Here is a 16407-nt window from a genome sequence, read left to right on the forward strand (position 1 = left end):
CTGGTGTCAGAGATCAGAGCCACCTGGGCAAGAAATGCCATGCGGGTTACCAAATGCTTTCTTGGAGATGAGACTGGGCTTACCAAGCAGGGTGGGATGTCTTTACAGTAGACATAGAAATTGGGTCAGGGGCATGGGTTGGGTGAAAGATGTGAAACCTATGTGTTGGAAGCAGGACCTAATGCAGATGCTGGGAGGGAGGGAAGGGGGAGGAAGGGAGGGAGGGAGGGAGGGGAGCGGAGACCGGGGAGGAGATGTATATAGTGTTGGGGCTTGGGTTTTATTTTTCATTTGGGTTTTGTTTGGTTTTGTTCTTTTTTTTTTTTTTGAAAAAAAAAAAAAAAGTTTTATTTCTCATGTCTTGATGTAAACCAAATAAAAATGGTTCTGTAAATTCAGAAGTAAAGAACAGCTGAAAGGTGACAAGTGTAATAAAGAAGCACTGTCCTCCAGGCTGATACTATAACACATTTCCCAAGACTTTTCCCACAGGGGTTGGAGGGCAAACCTGTGCCTGTGCCTGCATGGAAGTGCAGCCCGCTGGGATGGTGACCTTAGGGTTGGCCCCCTGATCCACCTCCAAGTGCAGTAAAGAAGAGGTGGGCAGTAGAGGTGGAAGTGATGATATGTAAGTAACTTTTCAGTGTTTGATTCCACCATCCCTGAGGCCAATGGAACAAGGCTGTGTATTAGACCCTAATCTCTTGCACACGTGGTCTCTTCCTGGAGAGACCTGCACTATGCCTTACTATATCTTGGGATGTAGTGAAGAGGGTGAAGATGATATCAGGTATCGCTTGCATAAATGAAGTAATGCAGATGGAGTAAAGGCAGTATGAGCCTGAACTTTCTTTCAGAAGCTGTTGTTGCTGCTGCTGCTTTCTGCCCTGTGACTTAGTCTGGGGTGACAAGTGCTAGGAAATGTCCAGCCGCTCAGAAGAGGTACAAAGAAAGCCCTTCATGTGAAAAGATTTATCTTAAGACCCTTTGCAATTCAATAGAACCTTGCCTGTGGGATCCTGGCTGCTTGTGAAGGAGGGGTTTGGAAGAGAGTGCAAAGAAGGGACCTTGTGTTAAGCTTAGTTATCTGTTTTAGCGGCCATTGGCCTTGCAGAGACAAATTTTTCAGCAGAAGTACAGAAGGTCAGAAGTACAAATGAGTGGGCTCAAGTGTAGGACATTGATTGAATTTGGACTGAGGGGCACCTGGTTTCCGTGCAGCTTCCAGTTAGCAGAAATGAGTGATGGGGAATGCCAAGGCTGATTATGGTAGTAGGTCTGAGACATGCAGGTAACCCTCTGTGTTACAATCCATCTTTGTCTGGACTGGGAGGAGTGTCAAGGGTAAAAAGCAATATGAGAAATTGCCTGTCTGTCTTATCTTATGTTTAGTGCTTTGGAAAAGCAGAGACAGTCTTGCCTCCATGGGGCAGAAGTGTGGCTTCTTTCTGCAGCTGGGCCAATGAATGTTGTATTGTTTGTGTTACTGCAGCGAGGCTAAAAGAAAAAAAACTTTACATGGAAGGCAGATGAGAGGGAAGTCTCAATCCTCTTAGGAAAGGCCATTCTTCAGCAGTAAGGCTGCAGTAAGGCTCCACTGCAGCTGCCACTCCAGCTAGAGTGCATCAGTATGGTGCAGCCACACAGCCCTGCCTCAGCAATTTATGCTGATGAGCAGGCCAAGCAGGACTGGTGGGTAAGCAAGGACAGGTGTTTTGCAGAGACAAAACAAGGAGTAGTTGTGTGAGCATGAGCTCCTGCATCCAGTTGTACTCTAGACTACAAAACCCTGGAACAAAATGCGGTCCCTTGCTCCAAGAAGCTTATGCTGTCATCATCCCACTCTAGAGACAATGGACCCAAACCATCCCAAACCCCCTGTTTTAGCTCCATGCTGTGGGCTGCCTGCTCCCATCTAAGATAGCCAGAACTTGCCAGTGCCACAGGCAGAAAGCACTTACAGAGTAATATCGAATATGCGTATGACAGTGTGGAGATGAGAGGTGGTAGACCCATTTATGATATAGGGGTGCACTTTTTATCATTTGCACAGGCTGAGCTTGGCATTTATACCAGCAGACTTTTCCCCCAGAAAGGATGAGATAGTACAGTGGTGAGTAACATTATTTTTTTTAAGAGGGTGATACTTTCTCCTCCAGTATGTGTTTTAAACTGTAGATCAGTATTGGTTTGCCTTCTGTAAAGGCTAATGTCTCCCAGATCTCAGTGCTATGCCAACTGAATAACGTGGGGCAGCTCCAGGGTTAATTGCCATATTCAGTTAGACGCTGGGTCCAGGTCTTATTTGGGGACCTTGCTGGGCATCTAGTGGACAGAGGGTCCAGGCAGGAGGGTCAAAGATCTTTTCCCTGACTTTCCCACTGCTCTGGACATGTCTTTGACCGCAGTGTGCTTCTCTGGGTATGCCGTGGCTCATGCTGCACAGCTGCACAGATAGCCCTGGCACTGCTGAGCCTCATGGGGAGAGCTTGGGGACCAACAGGATGGAGAAGCCAGGCCAGCCAGGAAGAAAAACATGATTGCCTTTGCTGTGATGCCAATGCCACTTGGGGACTGAGACAAGGGGCAATGGTCTGTTTTTCAGCATCAGGAACACCCTGTCTCAGGTTAGCAGAGGCATTCTCTCTGTGGCTGATCTCAACTCTCTTCTGCAGAGAAAGGAACTGGCATTGCCTGTTCACTGACAGATGTCTGCCCCACACTGGGATGGACTCACTCGACCCCACTCAGTCCTTGAGCAGGTCCTCTTTATTTTTACCTGTAGGGGATGGTGCATTTGGTTGGTCTCTTCTTTCTAATCACCATCCCCTGACTGAGCCCAGGGCCATGGAGCCTGTGCTGCTGCAGCACCAAGCCTTGCTGAGGCAATGGCCATTCCCAGCAAGACCAGAGGGTCTCAATGGTGAGTGCAGGAGGCAAGCAGGTAAATCCTTACTGCAATGGTGGCTGTTGCACAATATCATGACATGTCAGGTGGGAGGCCAAAGAGGAGGCACACCTTCTGAGAGAGCCAGCGCTGGCATAGCTGGCAATGCTTAACCTTGTTTCTCCAAAGAAAGTGGCCCACAGGACCTGAAGTTCTGGGGACCGCTGTGCCACCTGCCTCAGGGACATCTGGGGACCCATCAGGGGTGTTTTGAACAGGAATATATCTTCTGCTAGTACAGTTTCCAGGCTGTTTGTTAGAGATCTCACCAGCCTTGTGCCCCATGAATTTGGAGGAAGAGAGAAAGGAGACGTGTCCCAGAGCCTCTCACAGACAGTGACTGGGCAGAAATCCCTGAGTTTCAGTCCCCGCCTAGGCTAGGTGATGATGAAGGAAGAGGCTAGCAAGGGAGGTGAGGTTGCCCCAACCTTCCCCTCTCCCATTTCAATTGCACTGAAGCAAGGAGGGGATGGGCAAAGCAGAGAAACACAGTGGGATTAAACCCACACAGTGCCCCAGTCCAGCAAAGCCCCATCCCTTGCTCAACTCTGACCACAGGAGCAGTCCTGGCAACTGCACATCTGCTTAATATCATGCCTGGATCCAACAGCTTCACTGGGTTGGGGCCAATGTGCTTGGCAGACAAAAAGGGAAGATTCTTAGTGAGCAACTCCCTAGAAAGGCTCAGCAGTTGTCACAGAGAAGAGTTTCTAACATCTGGAAAGATGAATAGCTAGGTGCTAGAGAAGAAAATGGAAAAACTGAGAATAAAGGAGAGCCTCAAGAGTTACCCAGAAAAATCCCATCTCTTGACAAGTACCCATGATCCTGGTGGCATGACCGTTGTCCTGTCCGCGAAATTTTTATTTCCATTGCCTGGCATGTCATATATTGTGTCTGTGTGTGAAATCACATCCCCTTTCAGAAGAGAAACCAGTTTCTGAAGGACAAATGCCCACTCACTATGTGCTCACCACAGGGATGTTATACCAAGAGGTATGAAAACAAACAAGATTAGACCTCTAAGGCTGGGGCATCCTTCCCAGGAAAATCTAGACCATTTATGCCAATGTATCATCCTCTCAAACTGCACCCATCCATCTTCCTCTCAAAGACAAAGAAGTGGCAACGTCTTCTCTAACTGGGGACATCTTATGTGGCCTGAAATTCAGAGAAAGAACTAACTGAACAACAATGCCAACAGGACAGGGAGATCAATAGCAATGTCAGCATATACTATCAAAGGGACTGCTGTGAACCATCTTAACATATTCTGAGTGGCTGCATTGCATCCTGTACAGCGTTACAAAAGAAAAGAAACAAAAAACAAACAAAAAACCCCCCCAGAACAAAATACCCATTTTTATGATCTTTAATTTGCATTTTCTGCATGAAATAAGACCTTGATCCTTGTCTTTTTTCACAAGAGCAGATTCTGCTTTAACTAATGTAAAAAAAACGGAAAGAAAGATAATGTTTCTAGCAGTGATTTAGATGTAGAAATTTTTGTAAAAAAAAAAAAAGGGAAAAAGAAAAAAAAGGGAAAAACAACAAAGAAATAAAATAAAATTACCTAAAGAGCCATCTTTGTCTACTCTAGAGGTGGGAAAGTGTGATTGGTGGGTGGCACTTTCTGCTCTCAGAGCCGTCCTGTGTCAGTCGGAGAGGCGCCGGAGCCCACGATGTGCCGCGGGAGGGCTCCCAGGAAGGGTGTGCTCACCAATTACTGCCAGGTGCTTTCAAAAACTGTCTCCTTCATCTTGTTTTAGGGAGAGTGGGCTAGAGGGCAGGGGGAAGGGTGGGAAGGGGCAAGGAGAGTTGCCTTGATTTTATTTTTGGGTTTTGTTTGGGGTATTTTTGTTCCTGCAGTGACAGTTTTTGAAAGGTGATGATGAACAAAAGTAAAAACAAACAAACTTGAAAATAGTTTACAACTTTGTACAAACCATTATAAATACTAACAACAAATGTTTTTAAAAATGGTCCATACCAGTGCCAAAATAATGTAATGTGAACATTAATCTCTTTTTTTTTAAAAAAAAAAGGTGTTAAAACACAAAAAATATTTCTTTTTTAACAAATGCTGTATGTGGACATAAATGTACTTGAACGCTGTTAATTATTAATTGGTTAGGAATCTTTCTTGGGCTTTTGGGTTTGCTTTTTTTTCCCTACCCAGAACAAAAGTAACACTTATAAATAATACAGCCTTTAAAGGAGAAACAGTCAACTTTTTCTCTGCTGGTACATGTTTCCATTTTCAAGGCACTGTCTTTAGGCCAAATCTGTATTACTGGGCTCTGAAAAGCAAATCAACCTTACCATTCAGAGGTCTCAACCTTGTCCTTAACTTTAAACATAACTTTAGTGATGTCATTTGAAATGTGTGTCCAAAGAACTTTGCTAAGACTTAAGCAAAGTTTTCTTCATGTCCAAGTGTTCTGCTGGGTTGAACCAAGAGCTGGGATACGCACAAGCTCTATGACACTGCCTAGAGCAGAGGGGAAAATTACAATAAATCCCCAGTCTTATTTTTCCACCATAAGGTGAGTAACTTACCCTAACTTTGAGGAACAGAGATCAAAGATTACATTTTCAAAGGCTCTCAAGTCTTATTTCCACAAGCAAATAAAGTGCTCCATACTAAAGTACTCAAGACTTTGCCATTCTAACCAAAATTGGATTATACAGGACCATTTTCAGAAATGACTGATGCACTCAGTAAGGCATTGAGGTATTTCATGTTAATAGGCTCAGTCTTAAGCTCCCAAATTTCTTTTTAAAAGTTTAAAAGGCTTGGCCTTTTCAGGTCATCTAGAAGTTTTTTGGATGTGCAAGTAAGGCTGTCTGGACAGCCATTGCAGAGTGGGCGAGTGTGTTGAGAGGCCAAGGTGCAGCAGTGTGTTGGCATCTCTCAGCGAGGGGCTGTGGGGACACAGGGGAATGCTGTTAGGGAGGTGGGATGCATGGTCAGCTGTGACCACAGGTAAAAGGAGGGAGCTAGCTTTGAATCCCCACTTCCCTCTGATGCAAAGAGATGTTACCACCCTAAAGTCCCTCACTGCACCTTCACTGGGTGTCCATGTTCCATCCAGGCTGCGTTCTTCACAGCTTGGTCTGCTCCACACCTCTGTGGCTTTATGCTGTAAGCACACATCTAAGGATTAAAAATACAGGGAAAGGTAGTAGTGCAGGCACGCTGGTGGGATGTTGGAAGTCTGCTTGCCACTGACGGGACCATCCTTGCATCCCTGAAGCAGGGAGATGCTGTCTCCCCCACACTCAGGCAGAAAAATAGGAAAATTTACACTGCGAGATATGCTCCAGCTGGGCATTCAGGTATCTGTATCTCTTCTTAGCTGGGACCTACTGCCAATGGGATCAGTGTGGGTGCTAGGATGAAAAGTCGGAAAAAAATCGTGCTAGGAACTGCATTCAGCACTCAACATGTGAAATCCAGTCCTTGTTCCCCTCTCCAACACCAACCAAAGCCACCGCCCGTTCAGCAAACCGACTGTATGATATTTGGCAGGTGATGGGGAGGAAGGTTTCTTTTTTTCCTTTGGATTTTTTTCACTGAAGTCTATATATAATATAAAACCATTACCTTGCTTACTTCAAATATGACAATTCAATTTATAGCTCTCCTCATCAGCCATTAGGACAGTTCTTGCCTTTAAAAGCCCCGAAGCCCTGCTGAGCTGAGACATTGCCCTTTCCTGGCACAGCGGTGGGGAGGCCCTGGGAGCATTGCTGCCCTCTCCTCTTGGACTTCCTTCCCACTGGCCCCATATTTGTTTAAAGCTGGAGCTTTTTGAAACCTAACATGTCAGCTAGATGTCTGGTCCTCAGTCTTGGATGTCCAGACTCTTGAGGGTCTTGGCCTCACCAAAATCATAGATGAAAGTTAAAGAGGCTTTGCTCCCCAATAGAAACAGTAAAAGCCAATTATTTGGTAGCTTTAAAAGAGAAATAGCAAGTGGATAGCATCTGTCGTGTTTATGCTTAAATAATGGGAGTATAGGGCAGAGGAGAGCAGCACAACGGAAATATTTTCAAGCTGCGATGGTGAGTTACAGTTCCTGCTAACCTGCCACTCCAGAGAGCTTCTGGGATGCTCCTTTTCCTTCTGCCTTCATTTTATTAAAGAGATAACTGTGTGTGTGTTTAGCTGCTGGAAAAACTCCTTATCTTGCTGTCTCATTTAATTTAAAGTGAGATTTTAGCCCTGTTAATCTCTCCTTACCTTCCTGTTCTCTTCTGTTTAATCTATTGTCCCCTGGGTTTCCATGGCAAGATCTCATACTGCCACAGGGAAAAAGCTTTAATGATTTTGTCTAGTCATAGCTCGGAACAAGGTGCTAATAATCGCTTCACATCCATAGACAATCTTCAGGGTTCACACCTGCCCAAGATAACTACCCTCTGTCCTTTTATGAATAATATTTTGTCTAGATTAGAATTTCATAAATTTTGCTACATTAATCCGTACCCTTAGTAAGCAGCACCAGTATATACCCAAACATCCTGGAAGCCCAGATAGGGTAGGTCTACACTGTTTGCAGCAACAAACACCCTGTTAAATTCAATACCTGCCCACCTCTGTTATGGGGTACTGAAAGGATTTTTTGTTAATGACAGCAGGGATAATGTTATCATTAATGGTGCTAGTAAACTGATCGAATATTCACATAATGATAGAGCTCCACATTTTCAAAAGCCCTTAAGTGATTAAAGCATCCAAGTTCCTCTGACTTTTCAATGGCTTGGGCATTTCAGTTGCATAATAGTGATATCCAAAGCGATATGCAAAGTTTGTAAAAACATTAATAGCATGTTCAGATTGGTTTATCCTGGAAATTCTCTTGCTCTTGGAAAGAAGAAATCCTCAAGATCAGTTCGTATAACAGCATGCAAGAACATCAATACACTCCCTCCTAACTGTATTTGCAGGAAATACCACTGCAGATCAACCTCCAGTTGGAAGGCAGAGTTTAGTGCATTGCTCTGCCAACTATCATGCATTAAAGTGAATATATAGCCTCTTAAATTTGAGAAAGAACAGATATTCTAAAAAAAAAAGTTGTTTTGGAAATTTCAGACTGTCTTTAATGCATGTGAAATCTTCAGTGTCAAAAAGGTTTCATTTTTTTATTGATATATCTTCAGAACATTTTGTGTCCAAGAATAAATTATGTTTTGACCTGTATCAACACAACTTTCATTGACTAATTTCAGGCAGGCAGAGGCAGAAGGAGGGAAATTCAGAAAAAGAAAAACTGAGAGCAAAGTGGATACTAAAACTTAAATGAAATAAAGTATTTTATTTCAAAGCAGCTGAAAAGTATTTCATTTGAATCACCATGATTTCACTTTTTTTTTACAGTTTTTGAAAAAAATCAGATTTTTGAAGGAAAAAATAACAACAAACATTTTCCAGCCAGTTGTCTTGTGAAGTCTCATCTAGTAGGCCCTGTGCTGAAAAGTCCTTGTAAGTCACTCTCTGCTTGGAGAGTAGAAGGAGCCGAGCCGACTCAGCTGCAACCCAAACATGTGGTTTGAGGGAACCTAGACATTTTGTGCTTTCTGTTTAGATCATGTGGCTTTCCCCCAGACAACACACTGCTCCAAATGAGGGTGACACTGAAGCAGCTGTCTAAATCGGGCACTGTGTCAACTGTTTAAATATTAACTGTTCCGTGTGTTCTCACCAGCCTGTGGGAAATGCAATATCAGCCAGAGGATTCAACCTTGAATCCCGCTCATGGACTTTTTCCCCCAAACAGAGCTGTTCAGTCACGAACAGCCTGGAGATAGCCCACATTCCCTTCCAACAGCCAGCTCTGTCACTCTGTTTCTTACACCAAAAGGGCTATTTAGGAAGACAGGGCTTTTCCATGACTGCAGGGTCTGTTTGGGCAGGCTGCTGCAAACACAAGGCAAAAGTAACTCAGCATCCCAGGACATGTCTGTGGAAGGGATGAAAGCTCCTTCTCCATGAAACTGAGAACCTATTATCTCCAAAACAGGTAGGTTTGAGGCCTTTGGCTACTTGGCCTGAAAAACCAAACCATAAAACCTGCTTCCTACAAACCACTAGGAAGCTAGCATGCTTGGGATCAAACAATCCAGCAACGGGTATTGCTGACAAGCATCATGTCAGGGGCTGCACCAGCTTTGGTTAATGGGTTCGCTTAAGTTTTGACATCATACTAAGCATAGTGCAGGAGGCTGGCCTTGCAATAATGAAGGCACAAATTATGATAGCAAGGTCTGTAGCTGGAAAAATAGTCTCCAGAGGAGTTCCGGTTTAAAAATGTGGTTTATATAAGCTGTTATGGATAGTGGTTTTGTAGGATCATCTCAGTTTTAGGACTGAAAATTCACCTCTGATAACCTGTATGTTAAATACCACTCTCATTTGTGTCGTGTATTTACAGGTCAGGTCCTAAATCAGGATTTAGAGGAGCTCCCTAAAGCTCATTATACTATGTCAAGGAAGGGTCTGACTTCAGCCTGTGTCCATTATATGGAAAAAAGATCTACCCATCCATTGCCCCTGTACTTGCACTCATGTGACAACAGAAGAGTTCAGCTTTAGCACTCACACCACTCTCTTAGGACACATTGTCAGGTAAACCATGCAAGACCAATTAGAAAGTATAAGTAGTTGCAATAAGAAGCAGTATCACAGAATCACGGAATCACAGAATCATATAGGTTGGAAAAGACCTTTAAGATCATTGAGTCCAACTGTAAACCTAACACTACCAAGACCACCACTACACCATGTCCCTAAGCACCTCATCCAAATGTCTTTTAAATACTTCCAGGGATGGTGACTCAACCACTTCACTGGGCAGCCTGTTCCAATGCTTAACAACCCTTTCAATGAAGTAAAATTTCCTAATATCCAGTCTAAACCTCCCCTGGCGCAACTTGAGGCCATTTCCTCTTGTCCTATCACTTGTTACTCAGGAGAAGAGACTGACACCCACCTCTCTACAACCTCCTTTCAGGTAGTTGTAGAGAGCGATGAGGTCTCTCCTCAGCCTCCTTTTCTCCAGGCTAAACAACCCCAGTTCCCTCAGCCGCTCCTCATCAGACTTCTGCTCCAGACCCTTCACCAGCTTTGTTGCCCTTCTCTGGACACGCTCCAGCACCTCAATGTCTCTCTTGTAGTGAGGGGCCCAAAACTGAACGCAGTATTCGAGGTGCAATATTCAAGGTATCAACGAATGCAGTATTCAAGGTATCAACCAATATGGCAGATACAAGGCTGTGTTCTTCATGCTCCATGTCTAAAATCTCTGCTGTACAAGCCCTCAGGAAAGAACTCTCCCCATGCAGAAAAAGCCAGCATTTTAGTGGCATAATACAGAGCTCACAGTGGTAATGTTTTGAGATGGCCCATCTACCATGTACCCGATCCTACAGGGTAGATCCATCCTCACCCACCCACATCCTCACACTGTATATTCTTTCACTCTGTGGGTTTACTAGTGAATGATGAGCACATTTTCAACTAGATTCATGTTTCAGTTGCCATGCGGAGATACACCCTCCACAGGGAGCTGTGAAGATCACAACAGGAGCTGCTGCCCAGTTTGTTAAAATATTGAGTTTAAAGCCGGGTATGCAGGTACAAATGGAGCCCCTTTTTAGGAGAGGGGTGGAAAGTCAGCACTCTGCTGAGCACTGCCGGTCACACTCTTGCGGGAGCAGGAACCGCTGCGGTGTCTCGGTTCTGCACCTGGACGTTATTGTTGTCTGACAAAGACATCCCTCCCCTGCTGCGCACCTGCAAGCAGAGCTGCTGGCAAGCCAGTTCTTCTGCTTAACATTGGATGACAGAGGATACACAAATACTATTACTATTTTGTATTTCTATTTCTAGTCTCTGTTCCTTTTCCCAAAGGCAAGCTCTTTTTTTTTTCTAAAGTTTGAGCAAAATCCATTCTGCCATTTTGAAGTCAGATGGGTGAAAATGAGCCAACTTTAAATCAGAGTTTCCAACTGGTTTAATTTAATTTGGTGAATTAATCATGAGCCTAGTTCTAAGTCCTTCTTCAAAAAAACAACAACATGTTCTTCAGTTCATGGGAATACATCCAGGGCTATGTTTGCATTTAAAAACATAAAGTAAGTTTCTGTCATGGAGACAAGCTCTCATAAATGTGACTGCTGGAGCCTGTTATCAGAATATAAATTAAAAGAATCTGCCATTAAATGTTTATTAATCAGGTCAAAATCAAGTCAAAATCAAGATTTTTGAGAAGTGAAAAGGCAAATAATTAATGATTATTGAGTATTTGTGTCTAATGGTATTTCTGTACTCAGTCCAAAATCTCCTGAGCTCCCTTCCCCTGCAACATACATTTATGTGTACACCACCCACACTCCCACAGAAGAATTTAACTATTTCATCTGGGACTCTCTCGCAACAGTGCTTCTGATCAGCTTTGCTGGACAAAGAAATAACCATAATTTATGCAGTGGAAGCAAGGGTGGCATGGAAGTACATGACTGCTCATTTTTACACTTTTGTTGCATAAAGTTTCCACCTGGCTTCATGTTATGAAACAGCAGTAATGGTTCACACTACAGGAGCACATGAATGCCCCAGGAGGTAAGTAAGCAGAGCAAGAGGGAGCACCCAAGAATGGTATAAACAAGAAAAACAGAAACGTAGAGTTCAGGTCTCCAGATCCCCTGGTGCAGTACCCTATCCACTGGAGCATGGCAGAATCAGAGAGCATATGTGGTCTTGATGGGAATTTACAAGGATTCCTGCTGCAGAGAAGAGCTTGCTCCCCCTCCAGTGATGGTTCAGAAAGAGGAGTAGGACTGTCACCCCAATCAGCTGACATTACTTACTAGTAGAGCTGTCCGGCTGGAGTCGGGGGGAAGCATTGCATTGTCCTTGAAGGCAGGGTAAGGTATCTGCTGTGCAACTAAGGGAGAAACTCCTACAACCTATTATGGCAATGTGAGTCCTGCATTGGCGGAAGCTGTTGTGCACCCTGGGTTGTGCACCCTAATTGTATGAAAAGATTGTCCACAGAAGGGTGCCAAGAAGGATAAAACAGAAGAGGATGTTTCACCCATCTTCTCACCGCCCTACATATTTGCACACATATTTATCTACTTGCCGCTATGCAAAGTTCCTGAACAAAGTCATGTTGAAGTATTGGGATAGTGAAAAGCATCTTCTTCACAGACCTTAGAGGTGAGTGGACACTATTTTACAGATGATCCTTTCCCTGAAAGTGTCTTCAGATGACCACTTTGTCATCATTCCTTATAGCAGGGAGTGGGTTGATGTGTAGACAGATAAAAGGAAGATGAAACTGCTCATCACTGAGTGAGTCTTTTGCAGTTTCCCCTCAAACATGTGCCTAGTACCTTTTCTTAAAGGTCATTCACAGGAAAATCCCCTTCCATATGCAGCTCTCCAGAGCTTGCTAGATGTTCCTGTAGGGGTCATAACTCATAGAGGCAGCTGTTACTATCAGCATTTTCCTTCTCCCTTGAAGTGCTAGCAGCCACAGCTGCTGCTGAGTCTGAAGTTAATTTCACAAATTAACCTGACAGTACCCCACAGTCCCAGGACAGCAACCTTACCTGCTCCATGCGTCTTCCTGGGAGGGACAAAGCTTGCAGCCTCAGCACTTCTGTAAGCTTTCCAGGAGGAGGGGAAACTCTTAGGAGGGGGAAATCTCAGCCGGTTAAGTGTTTCAGCCAGAAGGTAAATGGAGAAGACAGGATGCATTATACAAAGGCAAAACACAGAGCAGAAATAAAAATGAGAGAGGAGGAAGGATCCTAAGAGTATAAATGAAACAAAGAAGGAGATGCATAGTTATCAGTTATACTTAGAAAAGAAATAAATAAAGAGTAAGATTGGGGCTGGAAGAACTTGGTACCAGTGACAGCTAACCAGGTCACAGGGGCCAGAGTCCCTTGGCAGGTTGAATACCTTTGTTTTGTTTAATGTGCTGTGAAATTTTCAGTACCATGGTGGACTCACATACATACCAAATTTGCCCATGGAGATTTATCTTTGCTCTCTTTTGTCCTCTGGGGTGTGGAAGCTTCTTGTGAACCCAGCCCTACATCTCCCCATTTCAACTGTAGGGACTAAGCCGTGCAGCTCATTACCGTGCTCTGCCTTTTCTCCACTCCTATAACCAACACACCTTCACTCCCACCAGACCTTGGCAATAGGGGACATTAAAGCCAAAGAGAGAAAGGAAGAAGGGTGGCTTGTCTCTCTTTCCTTGACAGGTATTTGAAGCTGCTGTGATACCCCAGTGAGCTGCAGAAGGTGCGGGGCCTCCCTCCTGCAACAGCCTGTGTGCTGGGGGCCAGCAGGCAAACCCGCTAAAGCAAACCAGGTACCTGCAAGGGATGCACACCTGAGTCATGCTGTTGCCCATCCTGTGCCAGGGCCCTGCCTGCACCAACAGGCTTTAATTAGACTGAACAGCCTCACCTGGGACCTAGTCCTGGTACGAGCTGTGCTGCTGGTGGGTCTGTGCTCAGCTCTGTCCTTCCTTGCCGGTGGGATTGGCATTGGATTTGTCTCTTCACCTCACGTTTGTCTCACAGTTACTGAGCTGTTAACTGATCTCATTGCCAGCCCTGCTTGGGTACTTGCTGCTGTAAAAGACAACAAAAAATACTTCTTCAAATACATTAGCAGCAAAAGGAGAGCTAGGGAGAATCTCCAGCCCCTAGTAGATGGGGGAGGGAACACAGTGACCAAGGATGAGGAAAAGGCTGAGGTACTTAATGCCTTCTTTGCCTCAGTCTTTAATAGCAGGGCCAATTGTTCTCTGGGTACCCAGCCCCCGGAGTTGGAAGATAGGGACGGGGACCAGAATGGAGCCCACATAATCCAGGGGGAAATGGTTCGTGACCTGCTGCACCACTTAGACACTCACAAGTCTATGGGGCCTGATGAGATCCACCCGAGAGTACTGAAGGAACTGGAAGATGTGCTCACCAAGCCCCTTTCCATCATTTACCAGCAGTCCTGGCTAACTGGGGAGGTCCCTGCTGACTGGAAATTAGCAAATGTGACGCCCATCTTCAAGAAGGGCCGGAAGGAGGACCTGGGGAACTACAGGCCTGTCAGCCTGACCTCGGTGCCGGGGAAGCTGATGGAGCAGATCATCCTGAGTGCCATCACACGGCATGTAGAGAATAACCAAGGGATCAAGCCCAGCCAGCATGGGTTCAGGAAAGGCAGGTCCTGCTTGACCAACCTGATCTCCTTCTACGACAAGGTGACCCGCCTAGTGGATGAGGGAAAGGCTGTGGATGTTGTCTATCTAGACTTCAGTAAAGCCTTTGGCACGGTTCCCCACAGCATTGTCCTGGAGAAACTGGCTGCTCATGGCTTGGATGGGTGTACTCTTCGCTGGGTAAAGAACTGGCTGGATGGCCGGGCCCAAAGAGTGGTGGTGAATGGAGTTTACTCCGGTTGGCGGCTGGTCACAAGTGGTGTTCCCCAGGGCTCTGTGCTGGGCCCAGTTCTGTTTAATATCTTTATCGATGATCTGGACGAAGGGATTGAGTGCACCCTCAGTAAGTTTGCAGATGACACCAAGTTGTGTGGGAGTGTTGATCTGCTTGAGGGTAGGAAGGCTCTACAGAGGGACCTGGACAGGCTGGATGGATGGGCCGAGGTCAATTGTATGAGGTTTAACAAGGCTAAGTGCAAGGTCCTGCACTTGGGCCACAGCAACCTCATGCAACGCTACAGGCTTGGGGAAGAGTGGCTGCAAAGCTGCCCGGTGGAAAAGGACCTGGGGGTGTTGTTTGACAGCCGGCTGAACATGAGCCAGCAGTGTGCCCAGGTGGCCAAGAAAGCCAATGGCATCCTGGCTTGTATCAAAAATAGTGTGGCCAGCAGGGCTAGGGAAGTGATCGTGCCCCTGTACCCAGCACTGGTGAGGCCACACCTCGAATGCTGTGTTCAGTTTTGGGCCCCTCACTACAAGAGAGACATTGAGGTGCTGGAACGTGTCCAGAGAAGGGCAACAAAGCTGGTGAAGGGTCTGGAGCAGAAGTCTGATGAGGAGCGGCTGAGGGAACTGGGGTTGTTTAGCCTGGAGAAAAGGAGGCTGAGGGGAGACCTTATCGCTCTCTACAACTACCTGAAAGGAGGTTGTAGAGAGGTGGGTGTTGGTCTCTTCTCCCAGGTAACAAGTGATAGGACAAGAGGAAATGGCCTCAAGTTGCGCCAGGGGAGGTTTAGACTGGATATTAGGAAATTTTACTTCACTGAAAGGGTTATCAAGCATTGGAACAGGCTGCCCAGGGAAGTGGTTGAGTCGCCATCCCTGGAGGTATTTAAAGGACGTTTGGATGAGGTGCTTAGGGACATGGTATAGTGGTGGTCTTGGTAGTGTTAGGTTTACAGTTGGACTCAATGATCTTAAAGGTCTTTTCCAACCTATATGATTCTGTGATTCTGTGATTCTGTGATTCTGTACTGTGATTGCCCTTGTCACAACTCACAGAGCAGCTCTGTTCTTGCTGCTTCCCATCATCACAGAAGTGGTATTTGGTAGCAGGACCACTGGGACAACTCCTCGCTTTAAAAAGGTAAAATCTGAGACAGTCAAAACACATCTGATGAAAGCCCTGCCCTATGAGTCTGGGATGCAAGAGGCCTTGAGCTCTAGGAGAAGAGATGGGGTGGTAGAAGTTCTCTAAGGAACTCTTGAAGCATGCAAGGGACTTCCTGAGGTATGTTAAATGTCCTCCATGGTGTCCAGTACTTCAGAGTTCAGGTTTGCACAGGGTGTTTCTTGGTATTGAAACTGTTGAGATCTGTTGTCTTGCTCATGAAGTGGTGGAAAATGTGAAGGCAGTGGACATTGTTAAATGCCATGCATAACTCCTGCAGGCACTGCACCTGAGTGGTCAGGGCCTGGAACGGCAGGCAAATGCACTTGCTAACGTAGATGAATGGTGAGCTCCAGTAATTGATTTGGGTTTCTGTCCCTAGAAACACAGGCAGTGTTAAAATCCATTACCTACATGGGGTTTGTATTTCTCCTTTAAGGCTGATTAATTAAATTACTTATTTTTGTAAGTAAGTAGCAAGAGGGAAGGAAGGTGGCTGAGTGAGACTGGAGCAAACAGAGCAGGCTCCCTTCGATGCCTGATTTCCTCACACCAGCCGTGCTCGCAGGGGAGTCCTGTCCTCCTGCCTAATTGGGAGGTGAGGCATCAATATTGCCAAGTGTCTGGCTTGCTCCTCAGTTCTTCATAGACCAAATAGCTCTTTTGAGAGACCTTGGCAGAAAGGCTTGAGGAGCTGTCTCCTGGATGTGCTTACTTCATAGTGTGTGTGGTGGAAGTCCGCATGACTTGTTGGTCTGGCTCCATCTGGTTTGTGGAGTGAGAAATCTGGGCAGTAAATGTGGCCTTTTCCTGAGCATCTT

Source organism: Mycteria americana, chromosome 10 (genome assembly GCF_035582795.1).
Source record: "Mycteria americana isolate JAX WOST 10 ecotype Jacksonville Zoo and Gardens chromosome 10, USCA_MyAme_1.0, whole genome shotgun sequence".
Classification (NCBI taxonomy): domain Eukaryota; kingdom Metazoa; phylum Chordata; class Aves; order Ciconiiformes; family Ciconiidae; genus Mycteria; species Mycteria americana.